The following is a 14,670-nucleotide window of genomic DNA, read 5'->3' as shown; positions in this document are numbered from 1 at the left end:
AAATAAAATAAATATAGAAAATAAAATAATACCATTTTATTAGACTAATACATTTAGCTGTCAGAGGCCAAACCTTCTTCCTCAGGTCAATACAGTATAGTGCTGTTACAGTATCCTATCCTGACCTGAGGAAGGGGTTTTGTTCTCCGAAAGTTTGTCAAAATGTATTAAAATTAGTCCAATAAAAAGATTACCTTATTTACATGTTCTATTATAAACATTTATTAACACAGCTCCAATACTACTTTATCCTAAAGCAAAAAAATAAAAAATATATATTTTATTTACAGTTTGTTGTCTCTGGTTTCTGCTTTCCTCATCTTCTTTCACTGTCCTTCCTTCCATCCAGCATCTGTCTTCGTTCTTTCTCTGCCATCCAGTGTCTGCCCTCTCTGCTGTCCCCTCCATTCAATGTCTCCCTCTCTCTTTGCCCCTTCCATCCACCATCTGCCCCTGTCTGACTCCCAGCTCTTATTAGGACTGAAAATTAAGTATTATATCTCTGTAAGAATATAAAGTCCTCCTCTGCGGGTGGGGAAAGACATTTTGGGTGATTCCAGGCACTTTCTGCACTGTGGTACAGTGGAATCCATCCATGGAAAAGGGCAATTAAGCAGCAAACCACTGTGAACTTTCTTGCAAAGGGAAATAAGTGCTAAATATAGGCAAATCTACAGTTCACATACAATTATGCTGCATTAGGGGAAAAAAAAGACTAACATGCAGCCATTCAGACCAGTGGATCCCTTGAAACAAACTCTGCACCTATCTAGGACCCAAGCCCATTACGGAAGAGTAAGATTAACTGAATGCACCATCCTAATGTTCAGCTTTACATGTCAAGAGGGTGCTAATTGCTTGAAAGTATTTTTCTGAAGGCTTTGGAGAGCCACAGGCTTCAGTTTGGATTTTGCTCAGGTTACCAGATTTCAACTGCAAACAGTACAAAAACTATTCTTTTACCCAGCTGCTCTTAAACAAGCGGCTCAGACCCTCAAAACAGCACAGTGTCTGTTTGTTTACCTGACCTTTTCACAGCCGTGCTCAGTGACCCCTTTCAGAATAACAGTTAATATATGTTGGTTAATTAAAGCAGTACAAACACTGCTTAGACCTGTCCCTGCCAGGAAGTTGAAGGAGAAAGAAAAGCTTCCTCGGGCAGGTCTAAAGCAGAGTGTGTACTGCTTTCTCACTGACGCTATCGGCGGATCAGGGGATTGGAAGGCTCGGGGGGGGGGGGGTGCATACCTGGTGGCTGGTGCCGCGATGCTGGAAGGAGAGAGAAGAGCTGCTCTTTCCTATTTCGCTGCGGGCTAAAGGCTGGCTGTGCACTGATTGGAGGAGCAGGGAAAACTGGGTGGGCCTAAGCTGAGATTGGGTGGGCCTGGGCCCACCCAGGCCCACCCATAGCTACGCCCCTGTTGCCAACTGACTCCAGGTTTGCCCAACAGGTTGATCCAGTCCTGGGTTTATTCTACAGCAAGCAGGGACTTGTAGTTTTGCATTTCCTCATATATTCCCTAAGAAAAGAAAGACTGTAAATCCTGGACTGGAGCCACCTGTTGGGCAATCTGGAGTCCACAGGCAACCCTAAGTGAGCCAGTGAGGTTTTCGGGACATTTATAATGAATATACATGAGAGAAGTCTGCATATACAGAGAGGCGTATTTTCAGAGTACTTAAGACTTACAAAGTTCCATAGGCTACTGTGGAACTTTGTAAGTCTAAGTGCTTTGAAAATATACCCCAGAGCCTCCAATGTATGCAAATGCATCTCATTTATATTTATTATGCATATCTTGACAATTTGTGTGGCTGGAGTGTGATGATTGTGGGACAAGTTTGGGAAGTCTTCTAGAGAGCAAAGCTCAGGAAGTTGCTTTTAAATTGTTTCATTCTTACTTGCCTCTGGGGATTATTGGTGAGGCATGTCAGCAGGTCTAACTAAATAAAGAGGAGAGCTGTTATGAAAAAAAAAACACAGACGAGTTCATTGTATAACCAGGTGAATGTACCCGTGTGACAGGGCAAGAAGCAAGGAGCTTTAATGTTTTTTCCTACTGATCATGAAGGATCACACTTGTATGCAACAATGGGCCTTCTTTTGAGAGTGGCATTCACTGCCATGAACTTCAGTGACCTCATCTCTTCATAGGTTTTCAGAAAGATAGAATAGGTGACCTCCTGGGCTCTTTTCCAGCCTTATACCATCTTCCTGTGCCCCTAGGAATGGAGAGGCTGGGTATGGGAACATAAGAATAGCCATACTGGGTCAGATCAATGGTCCATCTTGCCCAATATCTTGCTTCCAACAGTGGCCAATGCAGGTCACTTGTATCTGGCAGGATTCCATGCTACTGATCCCGGGGATAAGCAGTGGCTTTTCCCAAGTCTATCTTAATAATTTCAATAATGAAGCCCTCTGGGGAGTCCTGGCCACTGCTGAACAGACACATAAGGGCAATTCTCTAACAAGACGCTCAACGTTCCTGCCCCTTTGCACACAGTAAATGCACAAAATATTCAAAGGCTATTCTGTAAGTGCAATACCACAGAAATGTGCAAGGCATACGTGTGGGTGAAGCCTGGGTAGGACATGGCCGTGCCTCCCAGTTACATGTGTCACTTATAGGACACTAACCAGCTCATTTTCGAAAGTGATCATTGGCCATTTTCCGACATAATCGAGAGATGGCCAGCGATCTCTCAAAAGCAGCGAAATCAGTATAATCGAAAGGTGCTTTTTTGACACCTTCGCTGCTTTTTCCATCACCGAGGCAGCGAAAGTTCAAGGGGGCGTGTTGGCATAGCAAAGGCGGGACATGGGCGGGCATGGGCTTGGCTACCAGATGGCCGGCTTCAGCGCATAATGGAAAAGAAAACGGCATTAATGACTATTTCGCCGCTTTTACTTGGTCCTTTTATTTTCACGACCAACCCTCAAAAAGGTGCCCCAACTCAACCAGATGACCACCGGAGGGAATGGGGGATGACCTCCCATACTCCCCAGTGGTCACCAACCCCCTCCCACACTAAAAAATGAAACTTTTTTTGCCAGCCTGTATGCCAGTCTCAAATGTCATACCCAGCTCCCTGACAGCAGTACGCAGGTCCCTGGAACAGTTTTTGTTGGTTGCAGTGGACTTCAGGCAGGCGGACCCAGGCCCATCCCCCCCCCCACCTGTTCCACTTGTGATGGTAAGTGTTGAGCCCTCCAAACCCCCCAAAACCCACTTTACCCACATGTAGGTGCCCCCCTTCACCCATAAGGCTATGGTAGTGTTGTAGAGTTGTGGGGAGTGGGTTTTAGGGGGGATTTGGGGGCTCAGCACCCAAGGTAAGGGAGCTATGCACCTGGGAGGTATTGTTTATATATATATATATATATATATATATATATTATATATATATTTTTTTTTTTTTTTTTTTTAGAGGTGCCCCCTAGGGTGCCCAGTTGGTGTCCTGGCATGTTAGGGGGACCAGTGCACTACAAATGCTGGCTCCTCCCATGAGCAAATGCCTTGGATTTAGCCGGGGTTGAGATGGCCGCTTTTTTATCGCTGAAAAACAAAACCAGCCATCTCAAACCCAGCGAACTCTGGCATTTGGCCGGGCCAAACCGTATTATCGAAAGAAAAGATGGCCGGCCATCTTTTTCAATAATACGGTTCAGCCAGCTGTTTGCGGCGCCGCCAAAATAGATCACCGGCAATCTATTTCGCCGGCACCGTTCGATTTATTCCCCTCTAAGTTACATACACCCTTGCTGCATTTAGGGAGGCCTCAGTTATACCAGGTCTATGGCTGCTATAACTGCACCTGCCTAAATGTAAGGCACCCAGATGCCATTATAAATAGATTCTCAATGCATGGCCTCAGGGCGTCTACAAGGAGGCCTCAGTAAAGGAAGGGGATGGGATTTGATATGCTTCCTTTCTGTGGCTACGGTCAAAGCAGTTTACAATTATACAGATATTCATTCATTCATTTTAGTATTTATATACTGCTTAAACCTAAGCACTTTACAGTTTCATTTTTCAGGTACTGGGTCTGTCCCTAGTGGGCTCACAGTCTAAGTAGTACATTGTACTACTGTTGTACCTGGGGCAATGGAGGGTTAAATGACTTTGCCCAGAGTCACAGAGAGCTGCAGTGAGATCGAACCCAGTTCCCCAGTAACCATTAGGCTATTCATCCAAGTGGTTGAATTTAATGCCTCATGGTCCATGAGTCCTGAAAGGAAGCCCTACAGCACAGACCCAGCCAATAACTGTCACTGCAGTGACTGGACAAAGAGTTCTTTTACGAAGCTGCGGTAAGCACTAATACACACATGCCACAGCTCTTAAAGGGGCTTACCGTGGAACACGCTCGGGCATCCTGCACTAAGTTCCCAATTGGCATGCCCTACCTGCACGCTAAAAATATTTTTACATTTTTTCACGGATGGGGGCGGAAAGAGGGCATTTTTGCTCTAATCAGTTAGCACATCCACATTACCAAGCACTAACTGATTAGCGCAGGATTACCACGGGAGCCCTTACTGCCTACAAAATAGGTGTCGTTAAGTGCTACCAATGTAATCTTTTTTAATGGCAGCTTACTAATGCTGACATTAGCGCTATGGTCATTAAAGAAAAAATGGAAAATTGACCATTGTACTGCTGTGGTGAAAATGGCCTTAGCACGCAGGAAAAACTGTGTAAGGGTGTACTAAGGCCCTTTCTTACCCACAGCTTAGTAAAAGGACCTCCAGGAGAGCTGGAAAGGGGTATAAAATAGGGGAGAAATCCCCAGATAGTGGCAGATGAAGCTCATGGGGCAAATTTCATTTGTTTTGTTTCCCAAGTCATTTGTGGGGGGGGGGGGGGGTCTTCATTTGTTTGTTCTATCAACTGATTGCCGGTGCCTAGGAATTTGGGGGATCATTTTTGAAACAGAAAAACACCCAGAAAGCGGCACAGAGCAGCAGATGAACTTTTTTTTTTTTGCCAAACATCCAATCGCTATTTTCAAAACCCATTTTAAAGACTTTTTCTATGCAGTTCATCTGCAGTGCATCCCAGATCACAAGGGGACGTGTTGAGGCGGGATTTGGCGTTCCCAAACTTGGACATTTTTCTGCCATAATGGAACAAAGCAAAAACGTCCAGAAGCTTAAAAGTTAGACGTTTGGTCTAGACCTGTTTCATTCTCAACTAAGTCACAAAAGGTGCCTAAATGACCGAATGACCACTGGAGGGATTAAAGCATGATCCCCTTAGACCCCCCTCCCACCCTCCCTCCCAAGATGTGAAAGAAACAGTGTATACCAGCCTCTATGGCAGCTTCAGATTTTATGGCCAGTCCAATTAGAGCAGCAAGCAGGTCCCTGGAGTGTGGTCGGTGCAGTGCACTGTAGAGAAGGGAACCCAGGCCCATATCCCATTCTAACTGCTACACTTCCAGTGGTGGAAATTGTGAGCCCTCCAAACCCCACCAAAAACCTACTGTACCCACATATAGGTGACACCTGCAGACATAAGGCTATTGTAGTGGTGTATAGTTGGAGGGCTCACCATACAATATATGGAAGCAACGGTGAGATGTGTACCTGGGACCTTTTATGTGAAGTCACTACAGGGCCCCCTAGGGTGCCCCACTGCTCGCTGGGATGTTTGTGTGGCCAGTCTACTAAGAATGCTGGCTCCTCCTACATCCCAATGATTTGCTTTGTATGTTTTTCCCTTAGACTTTTTTCAAAAATGGTCCAAAAAGATAGATGCACTGAGCACAAAAATGTCTAGCAAATGGCCATTTTCAAAGCAAAAAGATATGTTTTTTCTGGTTTGCCAGTTGATTTTTGGACATTTTCAACAAAACGTCCAAAATTGGATGTAGCGTCATATTGAAAAAGCCCCTATTGATCACGTAGGGCTCATTTTCAAAACAAAAGAATGTTGAAAATGTCATAAGGTGGCAGAAGGACATTTTTTCTCTCAACAACATCCAAGTTGCGATTTTTGACACCCTGATTTAGACGTTTTGCTCCAAAATTCGTCCAAATTTCAAGGGAGTATGTGTTTTGGGTGGGACATAAGTGGCACGAAAAAAACAAAAATGAACTCCGTTATAAAAAGCACATCACATGTGAAAGGTTATTCTACAACCAGAGAGAAGAGATTACAACAAAATTGTTTAGAATACTGGCACTAATGGCAATGTCCATACACCATGTAAGTGCAGCATGTTGCCTAGGTACTATTCTTGAAAAAAAACCTACCTAACTTACAGAGCGGGTATTTGCAAGGGGTACTTTGTCCTGGATTGGCCACTGTTGGAAGCAGGATACTGGGTTAGATGGACCATGGTCTGACCCAGTATGGCTATTCTCTAAATTCTGACATGGGGGAGCATGGTGGGGCTCCTATTTACACATGAAAATTACAGAATACTGTAGAAATGAAATATTACAGCCATGAAAACCAGGATTCTTAATGGTATGTGATATCTACCAAACTCTGAACTATGCCCCTGCTCTAGACTAAAATCCCATAGAAAATTTATGGGGGTGAAAGACTACTTGAGAGTCATTTCTAACATAGCTTTAATGATCTGGATTCAAAGTGAAAGGGTCAAATTAGACAAGTAATTTAATGGAAACCTAGATTATCAGCGCTGATCTTTGTTCCTGCCCAAGATGTGGTTTAATCACTTACTAGAAGGGGGGGCAGTGGGGCGGTCCGCCCCGAGTGCACTGCCAGCTGGGGGGTGGTGCCGCAGCGCACCTGTCCTTCATTCGTTCCATGCTCCCTCTGCCCTGGAACAGGAAGTAACCTGTTCTGGGGCAGAGGGAGCATGGAACGAACGAAGGACAGGCGCGCGTGGCACCCCCCTCCCGCAGTCGTGCACCGGGTGGGGGGTTCTTTCATGGGGGGTGTGTCCTTTAGCGGGGGGGCATGCTGCGTCCGGGGGGGCAGCTGCACCCGGGGGGGCGGGGCGCATCGGCGATCCGCCCCGGGTGTCAGCCCCCCTAGGAACGCCACTGGGGGGGGAAATTCTATAAAAGGTAGCCAAAATTAGGCAATGGAAAAAAATTAGTGCTAAGTGTGATTTCTGTAAAGGGTGTAGAATCACTACTCAGCGCCAATTCCCAGGCCAAAGTTTAGTGCCAGACTTACGCCTACTGAAACCCGGTGTAATGCTGGCGCCCAAGTTAGATGCCCTGAGCCAGTATTCTATAGCTACAAACACAAACTCCTGAAACGCTCCTGGCCACACCTTCTTTTGAGTTACGAGCTGAATTAGGGACCGTGCTTTATAGAATATCGCGCAGCCAGATGTGCACGCAAATTTCATGGTGCCAATTAACTTCAATAATTTGTTGTTAGCACTCAGTAGAGATAGTTAAGGGCTTGTTACTCATTTACTTTGTGTGTGCATCAAATTTGGACAGGAAATTCAGGGCACCATTTATAGAATTCTGGAGATAAGAGCATACTGTACGTTATGCACATCTCTGCTGCATTTAGGGCCCTGTTTACTAAGCAGCGTTATAGTGCTTAGTAAACAGCATCCTGTTTCCAACAGTAGCCAATCCAGGTCACAAGTACCTGGCAAGATCCCAAAAAAGTACAAAACATTCTATACTGCTAATCCCAGAAACAGTAGATTCTCCCCATGTCCATTTAATAATGGTTTATGGACTTTTTTTTTAGGAAGCCGTCCAAACCTTTTTAAAACTCCGCTAAGCTAAGCGCCTTTACCACATTCTATGGCAACGAATTCCAGAGTTTATTTACATGTTGAGTGAAGAAATATTTTCTCTGATTCATTTTAAATTTACTACATTGTAGCTTCATCGCATGCCCCCTAGTCCTAGTATTTTTGGAAAGCATAAACAGATGCTTCACATCTACCCATTCCACTCCACTCATGATGTTATAGACCTCTATCATATCCCCTCAGGCCGCCTTTTCTCCAAGCTGAAGAGCCCTAGCCGCTTTAGCCTTTACCTCATAGGGAAGGTCATCCCATCCCCTTACCATTTTCGTCGCCCTTCTCTGCACCTTTTCTAATTCCACTATATCTTTTTTGAGATATGGTGACCAGAATTGAACACAATATTGAGGTGCAGTCGCACCATGGAGCGATACAAAGGCATTATAACATCCTCATTTTGTTTTCCTATTCCTCTCCTAATAATACCTAACATTCTATTTGGTTCTTAGCCGCAGCAACACACTGAGCAGAAGGTTTCAACGTATCATCAACGACGACACCTTGATCCCTTCTATGGTCCGTGACCCCTAACGTGAATCTTGCATGACATAGCTATATTCGGATTCCTGTTTCCCACATGCATCACTTTGCACTTGCTCACAATTAAACGTCATCTGCCATTTAGACGCCCAGTCCTCCCAGTCTCGTAAGGTCCTCTTGTAAATTTTCACAATCCTCCCACGATTTAACGACTTTGAATAACTTTGTAGTCATCAGCAAATTTAGTTACCTCACTAGTTACTCCCATCTCTAGGTCATTTATAAATATGTTAAAAAGCAGCGGTCCCGCACAGACCCCTGAGGGACCCCACTAGCTACCCTTCTCCATTGAGAATACTGACCATTTAACCCTCCTCTCTGTTTTCTATCTTTTAACCAGTGTTTAATCCACAATAGAGCACTACCTCCTATCCCATGACTCTCCAATTTCCTCTGGAGTTTTTCATGAGTACTTTGTCAAATGCCTTCTGAAAATCCAGATACACAATATCAACCGGCTCACCTTTAGCCACATGTTTGTTCACTCCTTCAAAGAAATTAGTAGATTGGTGAGGCAAGATTTCCCTTCACTAAATCCATGTTAACTCCATCTCATTAATCCATGCTTTTGAATAGGCTCTGTAATTTTCTTCTTTATAATGGTCTCTACCATTTGCCCTGCACCAATGTCAGACTCACCACTCTATAATTTCCCGGGTCTCCTCTGGAACCTTTTTAAAAAATCGGCGTTACATTGGCCACACTCCAATCTACCATGCTCGATTTTAAGGAAAAATTACATATTACTAACAATAACTCCTCAAGTTCATTTTTCAGTTCTATCAGTACTCTGGGATGAATACCATCTGGTCCAGGAGATTTGCTACTCTTCAGTTTGTAGAACTGCCCCATTACATCCTCCAGAGTTTACAGAGAATTCATTAAGTTTCTCCGACTTGTCAGCTTTGGAATACCATTTCTGGCACCGGTATCCCACCCAAATCATCCTCAGTGAAAACCGAAGCAAAGAATTCATTTAATCTCTCCGCTACGGCTTTGTCTTCCCTGATCGCCCCTTTTACTCCTCGGTCATCTAGCAGTCCAATTGATTCTTTTGCCAGCTTCCTCCTTTTAATATACCTAAAAAAATTTTACTATATGTTTTGGCCTCCAACGCAATCTTTTTGCGAAGTCCCTCTTAGCCTTCCTTATCAGTGCTTTGCATTTGACTTGACATTCCTTATGCTGTTTCTTATTATTTTCAGTTGGTTCCTTCTTCCATTGTCTGAAGGATTTTCTTTTAGCTCTAATAGCTTCCTTCACCTCACTTTTTAACCATGCTGGCTGTCGTTTGGTCTTCCGTCCTCCTTTTTTAATATGCAGAATATATTTGGCCTGGGCTTCCAGGATGCTGTTTTTGAACATAGTCTCCTTTTTTACAGTTAAACGCTAACGTATTTGATTTCCTATGTATACTTATTTAAAGCTAATATCAAATCTGATAATATTTTGATCACTGTTATCAAGCGGCCCCAGCACCATTACCTCCCCGCACCAGATCATGCGCTCCACTAAGGAGTAGGTTTAGAATTTTTCCTTCTCTCGTCAGTTCCTGTACCAGCTGCTCCATAAAGCTGTCCTTGATTTCATCAAGGAATTTTACCTCCCTAGCATGCCCCAGTGTTACATTTACCCAGTCAATATTGGGGTAATCAAAATATTGGGACTTTGTGAACGTCAAGAGCACATTGGATAAGGCTGGACTTTTCAAGAATTCATGAATAGAGATAAGTACTCTTGCCAAGCTTTAATATATGAAAATTGTGTCTCCTATGCATCTGCTTGTTGGGATTCATGGTAATGTTTATGAGAAATTCAGTAATGTGGAGTTTTTTTTGAAGACCTATGACTGATAAGGCTTCCTCATTACACAAAAGGCTTGTCCTTTAAGAACGAGGAGTAGCCGAATGACCTCGAGGTATTTTTTTTCTCCACTTTTTCTTGTGTTATCTACCAGTGTGTCCCTCAAACACGTTGCATAATAGGTAGGATAGTGAAATATTATTGGTAATCAAAATCACCCATTATTATTGTGTTGCCCAGTTTGTTTGCGTCCCTAATTTCCTTTAACATTTCTGCATCCGTCTGTTCATCCTGGCCAGGTGGACGGTAGTACACTCCTATCACTATCCTTTTTCCCCTTTAGAACATGGAATTTCAATCCACAGTGATTCCAAGAAGTGTTTTGTTTCCTACAGAATTTTCAATCTATTTGATTCAAGGCTCTCGTTAATATACAATGCTACCCCTCCACCAATTCGATCCACCCTATCACTATGATATAATTTGTACCCCGGTATGACAGTGTCCCACTGGTATCCTCCTTCCACCAGGTCTCAGAGATGCCTAGTATATCTATTTTTCATTTAGTGCAATATATTCTAACTCTCCCATCTTATTTCTTATGCTCCTGGCATTTGCATATAGACATTTCAGACTACGTGCCTACAATATCTCTATAGGTGAAGCATGGTTAGTGCACATGCTAAGTGTAGGCGCACTAAAAACACTAACGCACCTTAGTAAACAGGGCCCTTAGTGTCCACACTTACACCAGCTCTGTGGGGTTCCACTTATATTGTACAATGGAAGCTTGATGTCTGGGTTTCACTATAGGATAGAAAACTACCATGCGGCCTCATGCAGTGGTGTATTTACTCAAGGTGCATGTGTTGCATATCCACCCCCTGACAGATCTACCCCCCCCCCCCCCCAGTACCTTAAATCATCTCCACTGCAGTTCTTGCCCGGGCAGTGGCACTCATAGGCGGCCTATGGCACTGCACCAGGACCTTCTCTCTGAAACCGTTCCATCCACCCTTCTGATGTGATCTTCCTGGTTTTGTGATGGGCTGGGATGGTTTCAGAGAAGAAGTCCAGTGCAGAGCAGAGGCAGCCTATGGAGTACCACTGCCCGGGCAGAACTAAAGCGAAATTATTTTAAGCACCGGAGGGGGGCACAGGACACAGAGAGTGTGGGAGACTGGGGAGAGGCCCTTGGGATGCACCCCCCTGCTAAAAGTTCCTGGCTATGCACAGCCTCAGAGTACCTAATAGGGAGGGCTCAGTTCTAGAATTATTCCCTATAAAGGGCAAGTCTAAAATGGTGAGCCTATATTATTTATTTGTATCCCACATTTTCCCACCAATTTGCAGGCTCCTAGGTGGCATCTACTCTATAAAGGAGGGTAGGTGCCCACTTTTCTTTATAAAATATTAACAGAACAAGTCAGATCCACAAGTAAGATTCAGACATGAGCATTTATGCCAGTCACAGAGCTGATGTCAATGTGGCAGCTAAACTGGTAAAACCTAAGTGTGTGCCCTGCCAATGCTCATCCTAGACTCCACCCATTTGTATATCTACCTTCAAACTACACACCATCACATTTAAGCGCCTGTGTATAGAACAGCACCTAGTTAGAGATCTGGCACTTACGGGGGAATTCTACATATGGCACCAAATGTTAGGCTCTGCTTCTGTGCAGAAAAATGTTCTAACAGATGCAAGGCACTGAAACAGAGCAGGAATGGCAGATCCATGTGAAAACACACTTATGTACCTAAGTGTGTCCACATGGATTTGCAAAGAGGCTGTGGCCTTGGGAGGGGCATGGGAGGGCATGGAGGGTCAGGGGCGGTCCCTTAAAATGCATGCAGTGTAATAGAATAGTACAGATGAGTTCAACTTGCACACCGGGATTTACACCTGGTGTAACTCCTCATGCCCAAACTTGAGCGCAGATCCTGGCACTATGCACTATTCTGTAAAGGTCGCCCATCCCAGAACACCCATTATAGAATACCGTTCATTTACTGATTCCAGTCCTTGGGCTTGTATGTACATATTCTGGTCATTTTTGTGTATACTTGGTATTGCAGAATTCCCCCTAAAAACTGAAGACAACAGCCAGGTCTTAGATTGCAGAGATGCCATCTATTATTACTCATAGAGAATTACTGTTGGAAATAGAGAGCTGTGATCTGCGCTACATCTTCCTTTTATTTTTCTGTGATTATCTTTCCCTTTACCTCTTCGTGGTCATATCTTCTTTCTTCTTCCTCACAGTGGAAGCACGTTTTAAGCGCCGATCTTAAGGGACCTCCTGCGGACATGACATCACTGCTCCTCTCTGCCTAAGATCTCTGGAAGAAAACCTCTTTTTTTGGAATTTGAAACACAGCCTGTCAAGTTTTTGTTTCAGTTTTGTGTTAAAAATGTAAATATGTATAGAAGAAAAGGGATGCATCAAAGGACCTGTACTCTGGACTGATTCACAGTTGCATTCTTTGTGATGGGTCTTCCTGGAGCCCTCCTGTACCTCTGTGAACTCTGAGACCAGTTGACTTGGGTCCCTTCTCTGGTTCAATTACATGCATGGACCTGCAGTACTGATTTCCTTAAGAAAATTATATCCACTCATGTACTGGAGTCACGGGCTTTTAAATTCTACCCAAGCAGCCTCCGCAATGCAGGGGGAAGGGAGGGGGCGGGGAGCTAGTAAAGAAGGGGAACAGTGACCTCCTCCACTCTGTGAGGACAGAGGCAGAGCATGACAACATTGTGCCTGGCTTGCAACAGTTTGGCCATGATGCCTCCTGGTATCTTTCCATAATTAAATAATTTGTCCCTGCTGGTGGGTTCAAATCTCACAATAAGAACTTCAAACTCATGTGACTCTTATTATGAGACATGGACTGCGCAGCAGGAGATGCTGCACTTAAGCACTTCTGTAGCTGGTGAGCTAGAACAGGTAATCTAGTTAAAGATGAAGGTCGGGAGGCAGGTCAGCAATGCACCACCTTCGGAGAATCTCTTCTTAAAGGCAATACATAAATAAGTGCAGTGTTACTGCGCTCTGCCCTCCTGTAAATGTAAGTCTTGGGGGGAGGGGGAGAGGAGGGTGTGATCCTATCCTCCACCTTGGACCCATCCACTTTTCTGGGGGTCCAGGGAAGGCCCAGACTTCCTCAGGATAATTCAATGTAATGGAAAGGTTGGGGTAAGCATGCTCTTCTTGGAGGTGAACAAATGTTAAGAAGAAGATGTAATATTAGGACCTCAATTTCATCACATTTTGCTAATAGCAATTTCATCAAAAGTAAAGGTGTATTTTTTAGTTTGTTTTTGTGTTGGCTTACTTGTAAGAACCTTTTGGATTTCTGTATGGGGGGAGGGCCTGATGCAGAGACAGCCATGGAAAGTGCTGCTGACTGCCAGGCTCAGCAGGCTGCCGGTCACCCGTTCCCTCTAAGTTGAGCGGGAGTCGTCCAACTACTTTGCTGCCAGTGGGGGTTGGTGCTACCCAAGGAGGTTTAATAAACAGGAGTGGAAATGAGCCTATCTAGTCCACTGTAAGCAAGGAAGCCAATTAGGACAGTCTAAGTTTCCCCTTCCCAGTGCAGCCGTCATTCCCATTCACTCAAAACAAGGCAAGCAAACCTATGAGCTGCTGCATCCACATTGTTGTTTTTTTTATTATTGGTCCATCTGTAACAAGTCTAAAGCTGTTTCAATTGGATAGACAGTGCCTTAAAAGGTGGAGGACAAAAGTTGTTTTTTTTTTACGTACAGGACAGCTTTTTAATTTTTTTTCTCATATGTAGATATAAACATCATGAAATAACAATTGAATATCACTAAAACAGCTTAAATTATTATAGCTGGTAGAAACAGCAGTTTTAAACTCTATATTTTGTGCTCATTTTTCTACATTAAAAACTAAATAAATACACTGTATACAATACAGATGGCCAAATTTCAGTGAGGATAATCTATTTCCTGATGGGTTTATCTTAAATGTTGTAATCTGCCTTGGGAAGCCTGGTATAATAAAGATGATGGAATATATTGAAATTAAATGGAAGTAGAATTAAACGCTCCTTTCATTGGTGCACATGGAATCACATCTTCATCTGTTTTGTAGAAGTTTACCTTTTAGATACACAAATGCATTATTCTGTTTGAGCATGTTTCAGGGACAAGTGGTTTATAAGTCAAAATAATAAAAATATTTTCTATCAACCAGATCTCACATTTGTTGAAACATAGCTAAATGGGCTATAAGCCCCTAATGCAGTCCATTGGTTTTCTTATATTTTGTTCTTATGATGGCTTATACTGTGCCAAAACTGGAAATACATTGAGACAGAATAATAAAATTCAGTAACATCCAAAACTTATTTTTTTTATGTTTTAATCTAAAAGCAAAACATGTTAGTTGATAAGCTTCATATAGAATAAGAAAAAATAGTAAACCATCCAACATGGCACAATAAAAACTTTTACAGAGAACATACCCAAAGAACCCTCCCCCTCCCGTACTCCCCTCCCTCCCTATAAGCCCACCTGACTGTTTCCACCCGCCA

General features: G+C 43.6%; 1 protein-coding gene across 1 annotated transcript in view; it reads left to right on the top strand.

The window, feature by feature from the left end:
- The window catches only part of LOC115473188 (arf-GAP with dual PH domain-containing protein 1-like), a 79,093-nt gene extending 65,666 nt beyond the window's left edge, over nt 1–13,427 (top strand). Inside the window, 1 exon segment of the mRNA XM_030207950.1 lies at nt 12,371–13,427. The gene's annotated coding sequence lies outside the window, so the exon portion shown is untranslated.
- Nucleotides 13,428–14,670: the final 1,243 nt, after the last annotated feature.

Source organism: Microcaecilia unicolor, chromosome 1, assembly GCF_901765095.1.
Source record: "Microcaecilia unicolor chromosome 1, aMicUni1.1, whole genome shotgun sequence".
NCBI classification, from domain to species: Eukaryota; Metazoa; Chordata; class Amphibia; order Gymnophiona; family Siphonopidae; genus Microcaecilia; species Microcaecilia unicolor.
This window is presented reverse-complemented; position numbering and strand designations above follow the sequence as displayed.